General features: G+C 43.1%; 1 long non-coding RNA gene across 1 annotated transcript; it reads right to left on the minus strand.

The window, feature by feature from the left end:
* Window positions 1-13,392: 13,392 nt before the first annotated feature.
* On the minus strand, window positions 13,393-15,645 carry LOC136514223 (uncharacterized). The gene is made up of 4 exons (XR_010773577.1): window positions 15,495-15,645; window positions 14,482-14,550; window positions 13,970-14,035; window positions 13,393-13,845 (listed from the first exon to the last, which is right to left on the minus strand). It is a non-coding gene; the product is annotated as an uncharacterized lncRNA (long non-coding RNA).
* Window positions 15,646-20,789: the final 5,144 nt, after the last annotated feature.

Here is a 20,789-nt window from a genome sequence, read left to right on the forward strand (position 1 = left end):
GTAAGGCACTAAATAGCAGAAGTGCGGAGACACCATCCACGTCACCCCGATTTCATCTGAGATTGGACGTTGGATATTTATGGCAATCTCTGAACTGAATACTCAGAGATGTCTTAAATAACCCTCCCAACAAGGAAAAGAATGGATTACCCTTGTGCATACTTATTAGACATGGCTGCTCTGCAGAGAGGTGGGTACATGAAAGAAAGGGTTCCAGTTCAGTAAATTGTCAGAGGGTAAGCAAATCTAGTGTACCGAAATAGGCGAAGAATCAGATACAGGTGGACCGTTCACAAAAAAACTCCATGATCGCTGATTTTAAATTAGTTGGCTAAAAGGATCACTCAAAATATAGGCAACATAAAATGAGGGCATGAAAAAGGCAAACAACGAAGGTACTGTTCACTGCAAGGTAGTGCTGGTTATTTCTCGTGTTGTCTATATTTGGTATGTAATCCGGCAATTGGTGCTCACATTGAACTGTTTTCTTCATTAATTCCTAATAAGGTCGCAAAGGAGTAATGGGATGGTTCATATCATTCCGCTAACACAATAGGTTCAGCAATGAAGATCAAAATAAAGTACCCTTTTTCTGCCTAACTAATTTATTGAAGTATATACGTTGTAAAGCCTCCAAGCATACCACACTGACTATACAGTGAAGAAAGGATAACCAAATATTTGTAGGACAAAACCAAAGGGTTGAATAAGCAAATTCCAGCGACATTTTATTACCACATGCTTTTTGTTGATGCAAAAATGGATCTGCAAACACAAAGGGCTAATACCCGAATCGATATCCAAAGCGTGCCAAAAGATGTGTTGATGCAAAAGTGGATCTGCAAACACAAAGGGCTAATACCCGAATCGATATCCAAAGCGTGCCAGTCGATTTGACCTGTTAATCGACAAGGATGAAGATACGAACACTTTAGTCCTGACAACAGCGATACGCCCGGAAGTCACGGCCAAGAGGTGCTCACGCGGAACTCGAGAATCGCCGAAGGTCGCACTGAAACGATGCAGCTCGCCGATTCAATGAGAACTCGTAAAAAAGAAAAAGTATGCAAATTGACGAAGTCGCCGAAAAGTAAGTAGATGCAAATAGGAGTAAAAGTTGGTTTTGATGTTGATTGATATCTCTCTTACATTGCCCCTTACTCCATATTTATACCCTGATCTAAAGAGACACAACCAAACACAACTAGGACACCAATCCCATATCTAAGGAAACACGTGACTCTTACATGAATCATACTCTAACTAATATAGAAAAGGAAATCAACTTCTATCTATTTCCCTGTCCGCCTCAATTACGATGGAAACCTCACTGTCCTCCTTCCCATCGGCATACTCCCTATTTCATCGGCAGTAGTCTTCAAGCCTTCCTTCATCGGCATATTCCCTGTTTCATCGGCAGTAGTCTTCCAGCCTTCCTTCATCGGCATATTCCCTGTTTCATCGGCAGTAGTCTTCCAGCCTCCCTTCATCGGCATTGACAACAACACCTCCAACCTCATCGGCAACGTCCGAGTCCAAATCAACCTTTCCATCGACCATCACCAGCTATCGGCAACCATCTTTACAAGCTGGCTTTCATCGGTTATCAAAGTATTCAATAACTTTCCCCTTGCCGATTAGTCCACTCCGATTATTTTGACACGTGCAAAAAACGGTGTCAACACATGCCCCCCAATTTCGGAGTATAAAACCATTAATGCTCCGAAATTTACTCCAGATAACGCTTGCCTTCGCCCGATTACCGTAACTCATTCTCCAAGCCAAAACTTGATTTGTTATCAAATCCAATCAAATCTAATCTTGATTCACGCACTTCAGTAAATATCGCACAATCGCCAACCACTCTTGCCCTGATTATGGTTAAGATACCGAAGCAATAACCCATCGGCAAGATCTTAACATGATAATGCTGCCATTTTCAGAATTAAAATATCCTGTATCGATATCCCTTCCAAGTCATGATTACTTGTCATCAACTCATCTGTACAATCCCCTGATTATCGTGCGAACAGTTACCATATCCTTCTGAACCGTCTCGACCTATATGCGCGCGACTATAGAGATAAGTCCAAAATACCCTTACTCCGGGCGGCTTATAAATAGATTTCTCCGGAACCCTCATTTTCTACTTTCAGCCTCCAATCCTTGGCATTTTCTCTCTCCGGCGGCGACTCCGACGAACAACCGCGCGACCTCAACCAAGAGAACCCTTCTCCGGCGCTAACTTCAAGTTTCCTCAAGGACCATGGCCATCAACTTCGACGTCCCCGCGGTTCGCTCCACTTCCATTACCCTTTACTTTGAATCTTTTCGCAAATTCATTCAGTCGGTGATTTTTCCTTTCTTCTGTTCTCTGGATTCTATAACCTTAGGAACTGCGCAACAAATTAATTATCCCAACCGATCAGCCGCACGTCCAATGCCTCGGTCCAATGGGCAACCCAGATCCAACCGATCTGATCAATGCAGAGGTTAACAGAATCCCCTTTAGAGCCCAAAATTTCTCTCTGAATTTGTGGAAAGACACATTCCGATCTTGGCCCAAAACCACCAAGGGGTGGAAAGATTGGTACTTGAGAGTTAATAGATCGATGCAAGTATACTGGGCAGAACGAAGATTAGACCAATGCATTAGGCTATCTATTGCCGATATGCAGAAAAATGAATCAATGATGATTGCAGCTGCTTATTTCTGGTCAGACACGACCAATACTTTTATGTTTGGACATGGCCCAGCCACTCCTACCCTTGCCGATATCCATATGCTTACTGGCTTGGACATCTCAACTGCCGATGAAGGCTCCATCTATGGTAGAAAGCCTGAATACAGGGTAAATACCCGCAACATCGGCGGTTGGACAGGATACATTCAAGAATACCAGAAGACCGGGACAGTTAACCAGAGGGAACATGCCACATTCCTGAATATGTGGTTGGAAAAATTCATCTTCTGTGGTCGATCAGTAGGACCAACCAACGCCTTCCTCCCTGCAGCTGAACTTTTGGCTAATGGCGTAAGGTTTCCTCTTGGCCGATACCTTCTGAGCTCCACTTATCATCTTCTTCATCAAGTGTCTCAGAAACTTTTGCTCGGCGAACCCATCGGCAATCCTGGGAGGCCCGTGGTGGTTTATCAACATGTGGCTGAATGCCCATATGCACAAACGTTTGCAATGGGACTTTTTTGCTCAACAATTCCCACGAGAAATTGCTGAAGACTATGTGCTTGGGGATGATGAATCGGCAACACGCTCACCCCTCAATTTTGGTGAAGCCATAATTGTCCTTCCTGGAACAGAAGCCAACGAAGACCAAATCGGCAGATTCTTTCAAAGCTTCTACAATGGTCTTTCTCGTGATCATAGGGCCTGGGTGCCTTATATTGACGAAGACAACAGATTCCCCCTTCTTTTCAACTTTGCCGATAACACTCTGAATCAAGATAATGAGCTCATGATGGCTATCATTACTCCCAGGGCAATTCCAGTAAACACATTCGGCAGCGGGAAAAACACCAACATTACTTATGAATTTTACAACCCATCGGCAGTATCCCGCCAATTGGCTTTTGGGCAATTGCCAATCAAACTCTGCTTTGCCGATGTGATCAAACCCAGGGAAACAATCACCTGCGGAACAGATTGGAACAAGGTAGTACAACTCTCCCCCGATGCCGATACTACAGATGTTGATATATCCACCTGGACACCAATATCTTTCATCACCGAGTCATATAAGCAATGGTGGCAAGAGTGGAAAGAACAACTGTTCGCAACTTCTGCTCACACATATCGGCACATGATCGACCCTGAATACGCCATCCCTGACGACGCGGTAAGTTTCCTTTAACTCCCTTCTGCTTTTCCCTTCATATATCAGTAACCGATTCTCTTGTAACAGGTTAACAACCCAGCACCATCGGTGAGCAAAAGTGGGAAACCCTTCAATCTCCGGCCTGTTTCCCCAACATCGCTGATCGGCTACAACGCTCCCACCTTAGCCGCTTTGACCCACCAGAAGATTCGTACCAAGACCATCACTTCCAAGTCCAAATTGGCTACATCCAGGGCTACTCCATCGGCTGCTGCTACAACCTTGGTCAAAGCATTTAAGGTAACAACCTCGTTTATTTTTACTTATGCCGATCACAAACTGTATTAACCTTAATCATCAGGGGGTAAGAGCTACTACTGGATCATCATCGGCAATTCCGCCGATATCAAGCACCACTTCCTTCGATGAACCTTCAGAGGTAGCTTCTTGACTTTACATTTTACTTGTTAAATATCATCTCTTACACTTGTTTTGCAGCAACAATTGGGTACATCGGCAAACGTACCAGATGTCCAAGCTTCACAACCAACAAGTGTCGATGCCCCCCAGCCCATCGTTGCCGATGCCCAAGCAAAACGCAAAGCTTCAACAGATACTGAAGCACAGCCAAAACGACAAAGGTCTATGCCGATCCCTACATCTGCCCCAATGTCATCGGCCGTCATACCTCAAGAGCCCACCATCGATGAAGTCACAGAGGATATCCCATCGGCAAGCTCAGCCGATCCCCCACACGACATACTCCAGGTTGCTTCCTCCAGTCAAGCACAAGAAATTGCCTTGAAACAGGTAAACCGATCAGCCTAGTTGATTTACAATACTCATACTTACCCCTAACTGATCTCCCTCTCTCTCTCTCAGGAACAAGACTCCCCGAACAGCCTATTTTCCTTTGCCATTGATATTTCTGACGACGATGGAGAGGAGACAAGTTCTTCCCTTGCACTGGGAACAATATCGGCAGAGACTAAATCCAAGTTGGAAACCCTCCTGAACTTGCTACAACAAGGTACCGCCCAACTGGTAGATGACTCGGACCCCGCAAAGGCAATCTTCAAAACAATTCGGGGCCAGGTCCCTGCCGATGTTGAAGAAGTACTCTTCCCAGCAGCTCACCTAGAAAGCCGCCAACTGCAATATCAACGGGCCGCTCAGCGCATTGCCGATAGAGCAGCTCAGGCTCAACTCAAAGAAGAGATGCTACAACTGAAACAGATTGCCGATGAGAAGCACAAGGGCATCGGCAACTTGCAGACTTCGGGCGCTGAACTTAAGCAGAAAATCTTAGATTTATCAGCAAGGAAGATGGCTCTATTGGCTGAACTGAAAGAAGTTGAGGCAGCCTTAACTCATGCCCAACAAGAAGAAAGCCAGCTACCCGATGCCATCAAGACCCTTCAGCAAGAAAGAGATATCCAAGCTCGCAAAGCTTTAGCCATGAAGAAAAAACTCAAGCCTGTGGAGGGTGCCGCCGATGACGATATCAAGGAAATGGAGGAAGCCGACCAGATTCGCCTGCGTGCGATATTAGCTATCCAATCCTTGTTGAACGTGTAATCTTATTTATTGTATCGGCACTTTATACTTTTATGCATCTATCCAGATACTAGGGTAATATTTCTTTAAATATTTTCCATTTATCGCTCTGGGAAACACAACCCCTTCGAGGGTTTCTAAAATATATGCATTACCAGGAACAGACTGATTTATCCGATATGGACCTTCCCAATTAGGAGACCACTTTCCAAACTTTGAACTTTTAGTCCCAATCGGTAAAATCAATTTCCAGACCAGATCTCCATCGGCAAACTCTTTTACTTTCACCTTCTTGTTATACCATCTAGCTACTCTTTTCTTATTTTCTTCGATACTAACTAAAGCCCTTAACCGATGACCCGCCACATCTTCCAACTCATCCTTCATAAGAGTATTATAATCATCGGCTGTCAGCTGATCTTGAGAACGTATTCGTCTAGAGCCAACCTTAATTTCCCAAGGCAATACTGCATCGTGTCCATATACTAACTGATAAGGCGTTACTTTGGTTGCACCATGACATGACATCCGATATGACCACAAGGCTTCATTTAATACTGTATGCCACCTCCTAGGATTTTCTTCAATTTTGCGCTTAATGAGTTTGATGATCCCTTTGTTAGAAGCCTCAGCTTGACCATTAGCTTGAGCATAATATGGAGAAGAATTTAAAATTTTAATTCCCATACCTACAGCAAACTCATCAAATTCTCCTGATGTAAACATAGTGCCCTGATCGGTAGTGATAGTCTGAGGAATACCAAATCGGTAAACAATATGCTCTTTCACAAAATCAATCATATTGACCGATGTCACCTTTTTTAAAGGAATTGCCTCAACCCACTTTGTAAAATAATCGGTAGCAACCAGGATAAATTTATGTCCTTTACTCGATGGCGGATAAATCTGACCAATGAGATCAATAGCCCATCCCCGGAACGGCCACGGTTTGATTATAGGATTCATAGCCGATGCAGGCGCTCTTTGAATATTACCAAACTTTTGACACTCCTGGCATCCTTTAAAATACTTAAAACAATCTTCAAGAATAGTCGGCCAATAGTATCCATTCCTTCTGATCATCCATTTCATCTTGAAAGCCGATTGATGTGCCCCACATACTCCTTCATGAATTTCACCCATCAAGCTTTTCGATTCATCATTGCTAACACATCTAAGTAAAACTCCATCTATAGTTCGATAATATAATTCATCATCGAGGAGCACATATTTGGTAGCTTGGAACCTTATACGTCTCTCAACCTTTCTATGTGGATCCTTTAAATAATCGACAATCTCTTTCCTCCAGTCATCGGTATCAACTGCCGATGTTAGCACTTCCTGAATAGGCTGATACCCTGAAGCATGCTGAGCTAGTCGATTAGCTTCCTCATTATGCAATCGAGAGATATGTTCAAGACGAAAACCTCTAAATCCTTTCAACAATTGCAAACATCTTTCATAATACGAAATCAAAGCTTCACTTCGGCATTCATAACTTCCAGTCAATTGATTTATAACTAGCATAGAATCACCAAAGATTTCAACAACATCGGCACGTATCTCCTTCAGCAATTCTAACCCTTTTATCAAGGCTTGATATTCAGCTTGATTGTTTGTTGCTGTAGCAACAATCGGCAATGAAAACTCATACTTCCTCCCTAGAGGTGAAATTAACACAATGCCGATACCTGCTCCTTCACCACATGTGGACCCATCGAAGAAAAGTGTCCAGGGAGCAATCCCCAGAAAGTCCACTGTATTACAATGCTGAGTGACAAAATCAGCCATCACTTGCCCTTTAACTGCCTTAGTTGATTCGTAACGTAGTTCAAATTCTGATAATGCCAAAATCCATTTGCCGATTCTACCACTTAACATCGGCATCGACAGCATATACTTGACCACATCGTCTTTGCATATGACCGTACATTCGGCAGTTAACAAATAATGCCTTAATTTGACACAAGAAAAGTATAAACACAGACACAATTTTTCGATGGCCGAATACCTCGTCTCAGCATCCACTAACCTTCTGCTCAAATAATAAATAACACGTTCTTTCCCTTCAAATTCTTGAATAAGAGCTGAACCGATAACTGTATCATCAGTTGACAAATATAACCTGAAAGGCTTCCCATGTTGAGGTGGAACTAACACTGGAGGATTTGATAAATATTTCTTAATTTCATCAAGGGCTAATTGCTGTTCAACTCCCCATACGAATTCCTGATCAGCTTTTAATTTAAGTAGTGGGCTGAAAGCCTTGATCTTACCCGACAGATTAGATATGAATCTTCTAATGAAATTAATCTTACCGATCAAAGATTGCAATTCAGTCTTATTAGCAGGAGCAATCACCTTGTTAATTGCATCAATAGACTTCCTACTGATTTCAATGCCTCGCTGATGCACCATAAAACCCAAGAATTGTCCTGCCGATACACCAAATGCACATTTATTAGGATTCATCTTCAATCCATGCTTCCTTGTGCACTCCAGTATCTTTCGCAGATCGGCTAAATGCGCTGTGATATCTCCAGACTTAATCACTACATCATCAATGTAGATCTCCACTAATGTGCCGATGTATTCATGAAAAATAAAGTTCATAGCTCTTTGATAAGTAGCACCGGCATTTTTCAAACCAAACGTCATGACTATCCACTCGAACAACCCCACATGACCTGGACATCTGAAAGCAGTCTTGGGAATATCTTCCTCAGCCATGAATATTTGATTGTAACCTGCATTACCATCCATGAAGCTGATAATTTGATGTCCAGCCGCAGCATCAATCAACAAATCAGCAATCGGCATTGGATAGCCATCCATTGGTGTGGCTTTGTTGAGATTCCTGAAATCAATACAAACACGAAGTTTTCCATTTTTCTTATAAACAGGAACCACATTAGAGATCCACTCTGCGTATCGACATTGCCGAATAAACTTTGCTTCAATTAATTTAGTTATTTCGGCCTTAATGTCAGGAAGTACATTAGGGTTGCATCGGCGCGCTGGCTGCTGATGTGGCCGAAATCCAGATTTGATAGGTAACCGATGTTCAACTATCGATCGGTCTAATCCAGGCATCTCAGTATAATCCCAAGCAAAACAATCTTTATATTCTTTTAACAAATCTGTTACTCGCTGCTTACACTTGGAATCTAACTTAGCACTAATAAAAGTAGGTCTTGACCTATCACCATCACCAATATCTACTTCTACTAAATCATCTGCCGATGTGAACCCTTGACCTAATTTTCCATCATCGGCAAACCTATCCATTAAAACTCCTCTTCAGAACCGACTGCTTGGATCGGTGGAATTTCATAATCAGCAACTCTAAGGAACTCTTTTTCCCAAGCTTCTCCTGATATGCATTTAGTTCGCTCATAAGTATCTGATTCTGCCGATGCGATGATATAAGAAGAATCACCAGGGACGACCTCAATCTTATCCCCAATCCACTGTACGAGGCATTGATGCATTGTAGAAGGAACACAACAATTAGCATGAATCCAATCCCTCCCTAGAAGCAGATTATATGCACCCTTGCCGTTGATAACAAAGAACGTCGTTGGCAAGGTTTTGCTGCCGATGGTTAATTCCACGCACACTGCCCCTTTAGCCGGTGACACATTGCCTTCAAAATCTTTCAACATCATATCGGTTTTGGTCAAGTCTTGATCCCCCTTACCAAGTTTCCGATACATCACATAAGGCATAATATTAATCGCAGCCCCTCCATCAATAAGTACCTTAGACACAGGCTGCCCATCAACTCTGCCCTTCACAAACAAAGCCTTAAGATGCTGTCTCTCGTCATCGGTAGGTTTCTCGAAAACAGCCATCATTGGATCTAGTGTTAACTGAGCTACTTGATCAGAGAGAACAACTTCTTCCTCATTATCAGATAGTGCCAAAAACTCCATCGGCAACATGAATACCATATTAACATCTGCCGATGGACCCTTATTTTTGTGTTTTACCTGCCACTGCTGACGACCAGGCTTTTCATTGGAGGAATTTTCCTCTTGGTATAAATCCTCCTGACGCTCACGTTGCATCCTCCTCCTCTGCGTCTTTGTCAGACCCTCTGGGCACCATCGAGGAAACTTGGTTTTCCAAACCGGCTGATAACAAGTCCTAGTTGATTCTACACGACGTATATTAGGGTCCCTGTAGAATATTTCCTCATCGGGAACTCTTGCGTTTGCCATCTCCTCAAGCTCCTCTTGATTCCTTGGAAAATATCCAGCGCGTTTACCAAGCCTCTCATGTACACTAAGTCTGCCCCCCAGCCGATCATGCACTGATGCTCTGCCTCTGATCGGCTCATTGACAGACGAACCCTGATTACCAAGTTGAAACCTCCTTTCTGAGCGATTGACTCCGTAATAACCATTACACTCAGGGCAATTTTCAACAGTTGGCAATTTAATACCTTCTTCCCAGCAATGGATGAAAAACGGACATCTCCAATGATCTTTATGTCGATTCCATTCCTCCCGACGTCTCACTTCTTGCTGTTGTCGATATCGGTCATTACGTTGACGCCAACCCTCCTGCTGCCTCCGATGAGTAATCACAATGCCAGATCGAGGAGGATTTTTGGAACTACTGCTTTCTCCTAGCAAACCCTTACTTTTTGCATCATCGGTAGTTATCCGATGTTGGGGGTCCACTGACGCGTTTTTCTCAGCAGCCTCTGACGTCAAAACCTTGGTCTTTCCTTTGGCATCCAACATATTTGCTGGAAAAGGGTGTTGATCAATTTTCATCGGCTTCTGGGCTTTGGAAGTACCAAACTTAATCCTCCCAGATTCAATAGCCGATTGTAACTGTTGCCTGAATACCTTGCACTCATTTGTACTGTGTGAAGTTGCATTGTGCCATTTGCAGTACAAGATCTTCTTCAACTCTTCTGCCGATGGGATCACATGATTAGGTGACAGCTTAATTTGGCCCTCTTGAAGCAAAAGATCAAATATTTTATCGGCCTTGGTGATATCAAAGGTAAACTTTTCTGGCTCTTTTTGACCAAAGGGACATGATATTGGCTTTTTATTCTTAACCCACTCAGCTAAGCCGATAACTGGTTCTTCATCAGAGTCAGAATCTCCTACTTCTTCAACAAATGATACCTTTTTACTCCAATTCTTTTTAGGTTCAAAAACCCTAGTATCTTGATCAGAGATCCTTTGCACAAGATGACTGAGGCTTTCAAACTCCTGAGAAGCATATCTGTCTTTAAGATGTGGCAATAACCCTTGGAAAGCCAGATCGGCAAGCTGCCGATCATCCAGCACCAGGCTGTAGCACTTATTTTTTACATCTCGTAGCCTTTGCACAAAGCTCTCTACCGATTCATCATTACGCTGTCTCAATTTTACTAAATCGGTAAGCTTCTTTTCATGGATTCCAGCAAAGAAATACTTATGGAATTGTTTTTCTAGATCAACCCAAGTAATAATAGAATTTGGTGGCAATGAAATGAACCATGTAAATGCTGATCCAGACAAAGATGATGAAAATAATCGAACTCTTAATTCATCTCTGTTAGCTGCTTCTCCACATTGAATAATGAAGCGATTGACATGTTCCATTGTTGATGTATCATCTTGCCCAGAGAATTTAGTGAAATCCGGTACCTTGTACCGATTTGGGAGAGGAATTAAATCGTATGCAGGAGGGTATGGAGTCCGATAAGAATAAGTATTGACCTTGGGCTTTATCCCAAACTGATCCTTCATAATTTCTGCTATCTTATCGGCCCAAAAAGCATCAGCCTCCTGCTGACGAACCGGTTGAATTTCTACAGGTGCCTGCTGACATCCCTCCACATATCTTTGTGGCCCACGATCTCCAGCAATCGGCATATTTGCCGTTACTTGTGGTCCATTAGCCTGTTGGAAAGGATTCATCGGCTGGGCTGCCGATGCTTGATTCTGGAAACCAGCTTGCATATGACCTTGTTGAATCCCTGCAACCTGCTGATTTCGCTGAACTGTATGTTGAACAGGTAACTGTCCTGACCAATCATTATTAGAACTCATCGGTACAAAACTTACCGATGGCTGGTAATTTGCTGATATTGTTGGATAATTAAAACCGGTTTGAGGCATGAACTGAACCCCAGTTTGACTCATAGCAGGGACTTTCTGCTGCATCGGCAGTAAGCTCGCCGATGGACTTGAATTGAATGTTTGAACCATAGGTATCTGGAAACCTCCTGAAGTTGGTTGCACAGAAGTAGTTGCGGCATATTGAGGCACTTGAGCCATCGGCGAAACGGCCGATGGTATAGGCGCTCTCCCTACTGCATCAAACACTTGAGGTAATCTAGGATTGAAAGCAGATGACTCTGGAGGCATGCCATATCCCCACCAATTAGTAGGAATCTGGCTATTCTGAGACACAGGGCCTGACATAGCTGATGCCGATAGATCTGTATTAAGCTGAACTCGCCCTCCTGGTAGTACCTGTTCTGATTGTATTGGTGTAGATTGAACATTAGGTGAGCCCGCCAATACTGGAGGGGAAGTAACTTCTGTACCCACAACGGCCGAAGGAGCCGATGGAGTTTTGACAGATGCTGGCTCTGGTTGATGATAGGCAGGCCCAACGTAATGTGGTGCCGCTTGTCCTTCTTTGAGAGTTCGAACCACAGCATTATGAACAGTATTGGACAGCACACTGGAGTGATTAATCAAAGCATGATTTACTGCAGAATTAACCATCTCTTGAAGTTTACCAGGATTGGAGTCAAAGGTAACCTGCCGAGGCAACGGCAAATCTTGCTTCTGGATGACTTGTCCACTCTTGTTCAAGCTAAATGATCTCAGACAAAGCTGCTTGTATTCTTCTACAGCCTTTTCCATAGCCTGCCTCTGTTCTTCCTTGAGATCTTCTTCTGATACTGCGATAATGTTCCCTGAATCGATCTCGGAATTGAACATATTGATTGATTTGTCCCACCAGGCGTGCCAAAAGATGTGTTGATGCAAAAATGGATCTGCAAACACAAAGGGCTAATACCCGAATCGATATCCAAAGCGTGCCAAAAGATGTGTTGATGCAAAAGTGGATCTGCAAACACAAAGGGCTAATACCTGAATCGATATCCAAAGCGTGCCAGTCGATTTGACCTGTTAATCGACAAGGATGAAGATACGAACACTTTAGTCCTGACAACAGCGATACGCCCGGAAGTCATGGCCAAGAGGTGCTCACGCGGAACTCGAGAATCGCCGAAGGTCGCACTGAAACGATGCAGCTCGCCGATTCAATGAGAACTCGTAAAAAAGAAAAAGTATGCAAATTGACGAAGTCGCCGAAAAGTAAGTAGATGCAAATAGGAGTAAAAGTTGGTTTTGATGTTGATTGATATCTCTCTTACATTGCCCCTTACTCCATATTTATACCCTGATCTAAAGAGACACAACCAAACACAACTAGGACACCAATCCCATATCTAAGGAAACACGTGACTCTTACATGAATCATACTCTAACTAATATAGAAAAGGAAATCAACTTCTATCTATTTCCCTGTCCGCCTCAATTACGATGGAAACCTCACTGTCCTCCTTCCCATCGGCATACTCCCTATTTCATCGGCAGTAGTCTTCAAGCCTTCCTTCATCGGCATAGTCCCTGTTTCATCGGCAGTAGTCTTCCAGCCTTCCTTCATCGGCATATTCCCTGTTTCATCGGCAGTAGTCTTCCAGCCTCCCTTCATCGGCATTGACAACAACACTTCCAACCTCATCGGCAACGTCCGAGTCCAAATCAACCTTTCCATCGACCATCACCAGCTATCGGCAACCATCTTTACAAGCTGGCTTTCATCGGTTATCAAAGTATTCAATAACTTTCCCCTTGCCGATTAGTCCACTCCGATTATTTTGACACGTGCAAAAAACGGTGTCAACACTTTTATTTTGAAGTTGACAGCAAGGACACTGGTATGGAAAGATAGACTCGCCGGCGCTAAAAAGAGAAATGACCTTAACCACAACCTCTACTGAAACTCAACATCTAAGGAAAGTCTGCTCAGATGGTGACATTACCATATTCCTAAAATATTAGATCAACCTTCAGAGTGATCTGTGCATTCTGGGGGCATGGCACAAGAACTTTTACAGAATAGGCTGCATTTTTAAAATTTGAGCAGACCATATGTGGAATAACATATGCTGGTGAAGAAGAATGGATTGACATATCCTACAATAACAAAAGTTGAAAAGTGTTAGCTGCGGAATTCTTGAGTTCTGCAAGAAGGGACCAAAAGAACCTACAGCTGCAGCGTTGACGGTGTATCAAAAATTATCAAGACAAATCAAGATATATGTTGGCGATAAATTATTATAAGACAAAATTTGTAGATAAGCACCAGCAGCTTTCACGGTCTATGAAAAGGTGTTGCAGACGATTTGCAGGATGGATTTTGCTGGAAAATAGTTTAAAGTGACAATGAGCATAAAAAATCACAAAGATCACGTTCAATGTAGAAGTCACGGGATCCCTCATATAGATTGGTACCACTGCATTATTCTTCATGGACCATGCACTACCTTTTGTTTTGGTTGAAGGTTATGCCAAAAACATTCATTATTTCCAAAGCATGAAGATTGTTGTTCCTGACAAAAACAGGCTGTTAGTAAATGTGAATGCAACATACCAAAAAAAAATTGCTTCCAGTAATAACATGCTATGAACAGGGTATCCATACATGTTAGCAAGTTCAGTGGATTGAGTTTTTTTTTGTGTGCAAGAGAAAAGCTTCACAAGCTTCCATGTATATATATGATGTTTTCTGAACTCAACACATACGATGGCAATTCTTGCAAATCATTTTGCAGTGGAAGAGTAGTTTCTAGATTTTTCAGTGGTCTTTCTGTCTGAGTTAGCGGTGGTCAGTAGATTGCAAAAAACAACAACTTTGTTAGCCCTGGCAAATCATGTGACAATATGGTGACTAAGTTTAAGCATCATATGAGACTGAATTTTCTGAATTCAGTGTGTGCGCTATGAACTGAAAAGAAGCATTCCTTACTACAACTAAGGCATCAAGCAAGTTGCCAACCTGTAAATCAATCGCCTTGTGCTTGTTGGTTGTCACACAGTTTTGTCCACCGACACCTTTTAATCTGCACTGCACTGTCTTTATCCAACATCATATTGCTTTCAGTAGAAAATGATTGAAAAGACTATAAGACGAAAATGCTAGAAAAGGAAAAGCAAAAATGGTTTCCAAAGTCTCTGAACCAATTAATCACAGGAACTACCACATCATCATGTATCAGAATGGGACTACATTGTCATGTACGATACAATACATTGGTTTCAGAAGCTCAAGGTATCACCTCATGAAGCAAACTTCAGGTGGTGTTTAGTCTTCTGATTAAACAAACATATCTAGTACATTGTCTTGTATGATGCATACTTTGTATCAATCATTTAAGCTTGAAATGCCTCTTTAGACAGCGAGCCTGATAAAATGAATTTTGAGTAGATGCGTCCAATTTCAAGCATGGCTATGTATTATTATGTTATGGACTGTACTATGCTTGTTCTGTAAAAAACCCTAAAAGGCCTTGTACTTTCATGAACCTTTACTCAAGCTGATTATTAGTATTTTAATTTTGGTAGAAACTGTATTGTTCTTTACTATATCATACTTCTTTGGGGGCTTGGGCCAATGGCTTGCTATATAATATATGTAAGCTGACAATAGCAAACACACGTCATACTGCAATCCTATCAAGTTTAAAGGTCCATAACTAATTTAGTTAAGAGTTGAAGAAGGTACATGACCTGGAAATTCCAGTCCTCCTGGCTGGAGCTCTTTACTTGGTTGTTGGTTTTCTGAGTTACATTACATATCAGATTGTATCATCTTTATTGAAAGGCATGTCATAAAATGGCACAATAATAACAATTACTATGATATTGAGAGATCCAACATAGGATATGGTAATGAGAGAAAATCAGTCAAACTCTCATAGACTATTTAAATGTATAGAATCTGCAACAGTAAAATCTCCGAACAAGCATAATCATTATTTAAAGCAAGGGAATGAAATTGAGGAGACTCACATGCCAAGAAGTAGGGGTCAACGGTGAGCAGTTTGACGAGCTCGTAGGTGCTAGTCCCAAGCACGATGGCCCTACTGATGCCTCATCCAGCGTCTTGCTGCCGGAGGCCCCAGAACTCGCTCCACCGCCGGTCAAGGCGACAACCACGTGCCGGGGGGTATTGTTGTTATTGTTATTGTTATGTTATAAAATAAAATGCGGCGATCAGAACAGGAACTATCAAAGACGCTTCCAGCTGCGTTTCTGAGTTTCTCAATGATATTTTAGGCAGTGTTTGGCACCGACTCCGGCTTCCTGCGTTGCTGCACTGTGCATCCCTGTAGCAAGGAGCTGGATGGCTCCGTCTCCCACAGAAATCAACGCGCACAGGGAAGGAGCCGAAGAAGCCACGGATTTGGGACTCCAGTGGCTCCTCCACAGTACTGCAGTACTGCTATAGTATCAGGAGCCGGAGCCGCCCCTAAGTTGCTTCTATGGATCCAGGAGGTGAGTCTACTTCAACTGTTTAGGTGAAAGACAATGAAAAACTGCTTAGTTTCTCCTACGTTGGTCACATTTTGATAACAAAAAAAAACTACTTAATTCCTTCTAGATTGGTCGACTTTTACTACGCCTGTTCATAAAAAAGTCTGGAGTAGTTTATATTCATATGGATTCACCTACGTTTCAGTCTCCACAGACTTTTACTCACAGGCGTGAAGCACATGGAAACTTCGGTCATGATATTCATGCACTACCAGATAAATGAGTCGCAAAGGGTTCTTGTCCAACAAAGTTGTTGTGAATCAACGCTCGCCTCTAGACTGGTGAACAGGCGTCTCCTCGTCGTGTGATCTCATCCACAACAAAGGATATGCAGTTAGAGAGAGGGTTAGTAGTTAACGTATTAGCGTTAGGATGCCACCCGAAGGGGCATGTCTTTGGGTAGTCGACTGTTCTTGTGAACAGTTGCCTCTCCGTGTAAACAGACACCTTTTTACTCTGTATATATATCTAAGAGATCAATGAAAGCAAGAGTTGTTTCCAAAATCTCTGTTCATTTACATTCGCATTCAACATGTTACCAGCACTGCTCGTGAACAGAGAAGTAAAACGACGAACGACAGAGGCAACGAATGCCTCTGAACAAACCACGGTAAGCACCATGGCCAAGATCAACTTACCGTCTCATGTCGCTTGTGGCTTGTTCTTAGCCCTTCGTCGCGTTGGTGGAGTTCGCCGTGGCCCGATTCGCCACCATGGCCACCATGGACAGTGCCGCCGCGTCTTCAAGTGCCTTGGGCCTCGTGTTTGCCGCAACGCTGGAAATGGAGGCCATGGTCCTTTCGGCCGCCTCTTCGACTCCGCTGTTCGTGGCATCTGTGCAGATGTGTTCCTCGCCGTCAATGGAGTCCGATTCATCGTGGCTGCCATGCTTCTCCGCGCAACCTCCATCTGCAGAGCCAGCCACCATCTCCTCGCTTTGGCGTGAATGGTGCCAGCCCCAGCAACGTTGAACCGTGCGCTGTTGAAGCCCCAGCGCCACCAGTCGTCGAAGCCTCGGCGCCGCCCGTTGAAGCAGTGGTGGCCACGCCCGCCTATGTCCCCATGGAGCCGATGTCGCCGGCACCGGCATCGCCTCGCTTCTAGTGCGACTTCTACAAGGAGTTCACCTCGATCCCGCACACGCTCGAGTACGCCTACTCGCTGCCGACGCCCACACCAGCCTCTCCGACTCCAGTTGCGACAGGCAACGGCGTCCCCCCGCTCGATCTGTGGTTCCTGAACACACTGGCTGCTCCCACGCTTACGCCATGAAGGTTGAGGAAGAGGAGGATGTGGTGACCGGCCTCGGCATCGGCGACATCTTCAACAGCGCGGCGAGGACTGGCGTCTCGCTGTACTTCTTCCTCGACAGGGCCGGACCCTCGGCTCCGCCTTCGGCACACGTGGGCCCCTCGGCTCCTCCTCCGGTGGCGACCCCACCAACGGATCCTCCTCCGCCCGCGACTCGCGCAGAGGCTGCGACCCACATGAAGGAGAAGGGCCTCCGAGCAACAACTCCATCTCAGGCTGAGGGCACCGCGACCACCCCACCAACGCTCCGGCGCCTCCTCGGCGGCGGTTGACCAGCGCCCCAGCATCCGCGCAGGCTCCTGGAACCTAGCGGCCCTTGGTCTCCCGAGCGCGGAGGTCCTCAATATGGCGCTGGGTGGCGGTGGCTTCTACTCCCTCGACGAGGGGGAGTCTTCCTCGAATTGAATCCCGACGAACCGCGGCGGCGCAGTGGGATGCGACGGTGAGGTGGCTTACGGCGGTGGCGGCTTTCAAATGGCATCGTCGGCGGGTGAAACCCTAACCGCCGGCTGAGCCCCTTTTAAAGGCCCACGGCTGCAACTGGGCCGGTCCACAGGCCTGCGCCTTGCCACCCCCTCCATTCCCACTGTGTGCGCCCGACTGGGCCAGGCTGGGCCCAAAACAAAAATTGCTTTCCATTGGCTTGACTGGCTCTTTATTTGTTTTATTTATTTTAAGCATAAATTCGCATGAGACTCTGTTTAGTTCCTAGTAATTCTATGTTGTAAATTTAAAAGTACCATATGTTGCTGTGCGATTATTATTTAGTCGTGGACTTTAGCAATAATATGTACTTGTGACATTTTATCATTGTAAAATATCCATTTATGATATTATTTAAAGTATTTGTTCCTGTATGTATGGCAAATCCAATAAATAATATCCTTGTTATTACGACCATGATCTTGCAAATTATTTATTCATTTATCACTTTTGCAATCGATCATTTTATTTAAGCTCATATACGCTTTTCAATTTTAAAAGCACTGCTCGCTTAAATAATGGATGCAACATTTTATGTGTATTTTTCTCATCAATTATATAACGTGCATGTTCCCTATTTGTTTGTTGGCCATACACAAGGTAGCACCACTGTTGATACTGCGGGATCTACACTAAGTAAACACTTAGTGACTATCTTCAACGTGCGTACCCAACATCACAAATTAGAATATTTGGTCTACATATTTTCACAAAGATGACTACCAATAATTCGCATTCCTGTTGGCCATACACAAGGTAGCATCATAGTTGCTACTGCGGGATCTACACTAAGTAAACACTTAGTGACTATCCTCAACGTACGTACCCAATTCGTTTGCGAACTACCTAAGGTCTACATCGATATATGATGACTACCTTAAGATGCGTTCATATATAACTTGCATAAATTACTTGGCATCTCCTTTTAACACATATTATGCCCCATTTGAGGTCTACACCTTGTGGTGACTACCTCCATTTTACAATTTATGCACATGAGATCTTTACACCATTAATAATACAAGATTTATCTTGTCTCTATTTTGCATCCCATAATTACAACACACCACAACATTTTAATAACTTAAAATGTTTCGATGGTTTGCCTTGTGTAGGATCAATGACCGTCAAAGAGTTTGAATTGTTAGCTCTAGACGGCCACAATTATCCAACATGGGCTGTGGACGTAAAAGTTAGTCTTACGTCCCATGGACTTTATCGAGCTGTGTTACCACTCGAAAGAGGGTGTTGCACCACTTGATGATCAACATGTATACACGGCCCTATATCTCATTATGAGCCATATTCATCCTAACCTTAAGGCTAAATATTTGTTGGAAGAAAATTAACGAAATCTATGGAACTCTCTTAAGCAACGCTATGAACAACAAAAGGCACTTGTCCTGCCTGCGGCCAACTATGAGTGGATGCAACTTCGCTTACAGGATTTCAAAACAGTGAGTGATTACAACCATGCTGTTCATAAGATTTGCTCAAAGTTGCAATTCTGTGAGAAAGAACCTACAGATGCGGATAAAATAGAAAAGACTTTATCTATTATGCTTCCATCTGAAAGGATTCTTCAACAACAATACCGTGAAAGACGTTTTTAGGTTTATTCTGAGCTTATACAAACTTTACTTGAGGCCGAAAAAACATTCTGAACTTATAGTTTGGAATAATCAGCAGCTCCCCATAGGGTATGCTCCATTGCCTGAAGTACATGCATACACTCATAATAAACCCAAATTTGATGGTGGACTTTTTAAGACCCATCCTCAGGGAAATTCTAAGAAAGGTAAAAAACAATGCAGACGCAACAAGAAATCCTAAACTCGTGTTTCCAACAATGGTAAGAACATTTCCAAACACAGGAATGACAAACCTGTGTGTCAGAAGTGTGGTTGTTATAGCCATACTACAAAGAAATGTCGTACCCCAAGTCATCTTGTTGATCTCTACTTAAAGTCTGTGGGTCACAGACGTGTTGCACCAGGACAGAAGTATGAAGCCCACTTCAACATTCGACATAACACCACCAGGAATGAGGCTGGTTGTTCGCAATAAGTTCCAATGGAACCAAGCAACAACAACATACGAGAAGACGAGGATCTTGCTGATACAGGGAATATGATCATGGAATATGCATCCAACGACATATTTGGAGACTTTGAATAGACTCCCAATCTCTTATATTCTAATGTCTTTATGTCCTAGTGATTATAATAGTTAAAATAATTTATGTCCTATGTATTGTAAATAGTTAATAACGTCATCACTTTTAGGTTGGATATCTAATAAATGTATTGTGCACATTTGATATTCAATAAATAAAGTATGTATTCTATATATCATCAAAGAGTTTCATATCAAATTCTTTATTTATATATAGTTTCTACGGGGGTCAATCTGATGGAGGAGGAATTATGCCTAGTGGACAGTGGTACCACTAATTCTATACTTAGAGAAACAAAGTATTTCCAAACTCTTACAAAAAGACAAAGAAATGCTTTGACAATCACCGGGCGTGATGCTACAATAGTTGGCTCTGGTCGTGCCACTATTGTACTCCCCATGGGTACCCAAATTACAATTGAGGATGCATTATTGTATCCCGATTCAAAGCGTACCTTGTTAAGTTATAGAGATATCCGTCAAAATAGTTTTCATATAGAAACCCATGATGACAATAATGAGGAAATTCTCCTTGTTACTAAAAATAGCGGATATGGCAAACGAATTATTGAAAAATTCCCTCTTTTCCGTCCGAATTGTACTACACATACATCAAACCCGTACCGTATGTTGCGTACAAGGTAATTTTTCAGAATGTTGACTCATTCAAAACATGGCATGAACGCCTTAGCCATCCTGGTATAGGGATGATGCGAAAAATTATCAGCAATTCTAATGGTTATGAGTTAAATACTGCTAAATTCCCCAAATCTTTAGATTTTATGTGCACTTCATGCGCTA

Source organism: Miscanthus floridulus, chromosome 16 (genome assembly GCF_019320115.1).
Source record: "Miscanthus floridulus cultivar M001 chromosome 16, ASM1932011v1, whole genome shotgun sequence".
In the NCBI taxonomy this organism is placed as follows: domain Eukaryota; kingdom Viridiplantae; phylum Streptophyta; class Magnoliopsida; order Poales; family Poaceae; genus Miscanthus; species Miscanthus floridulus.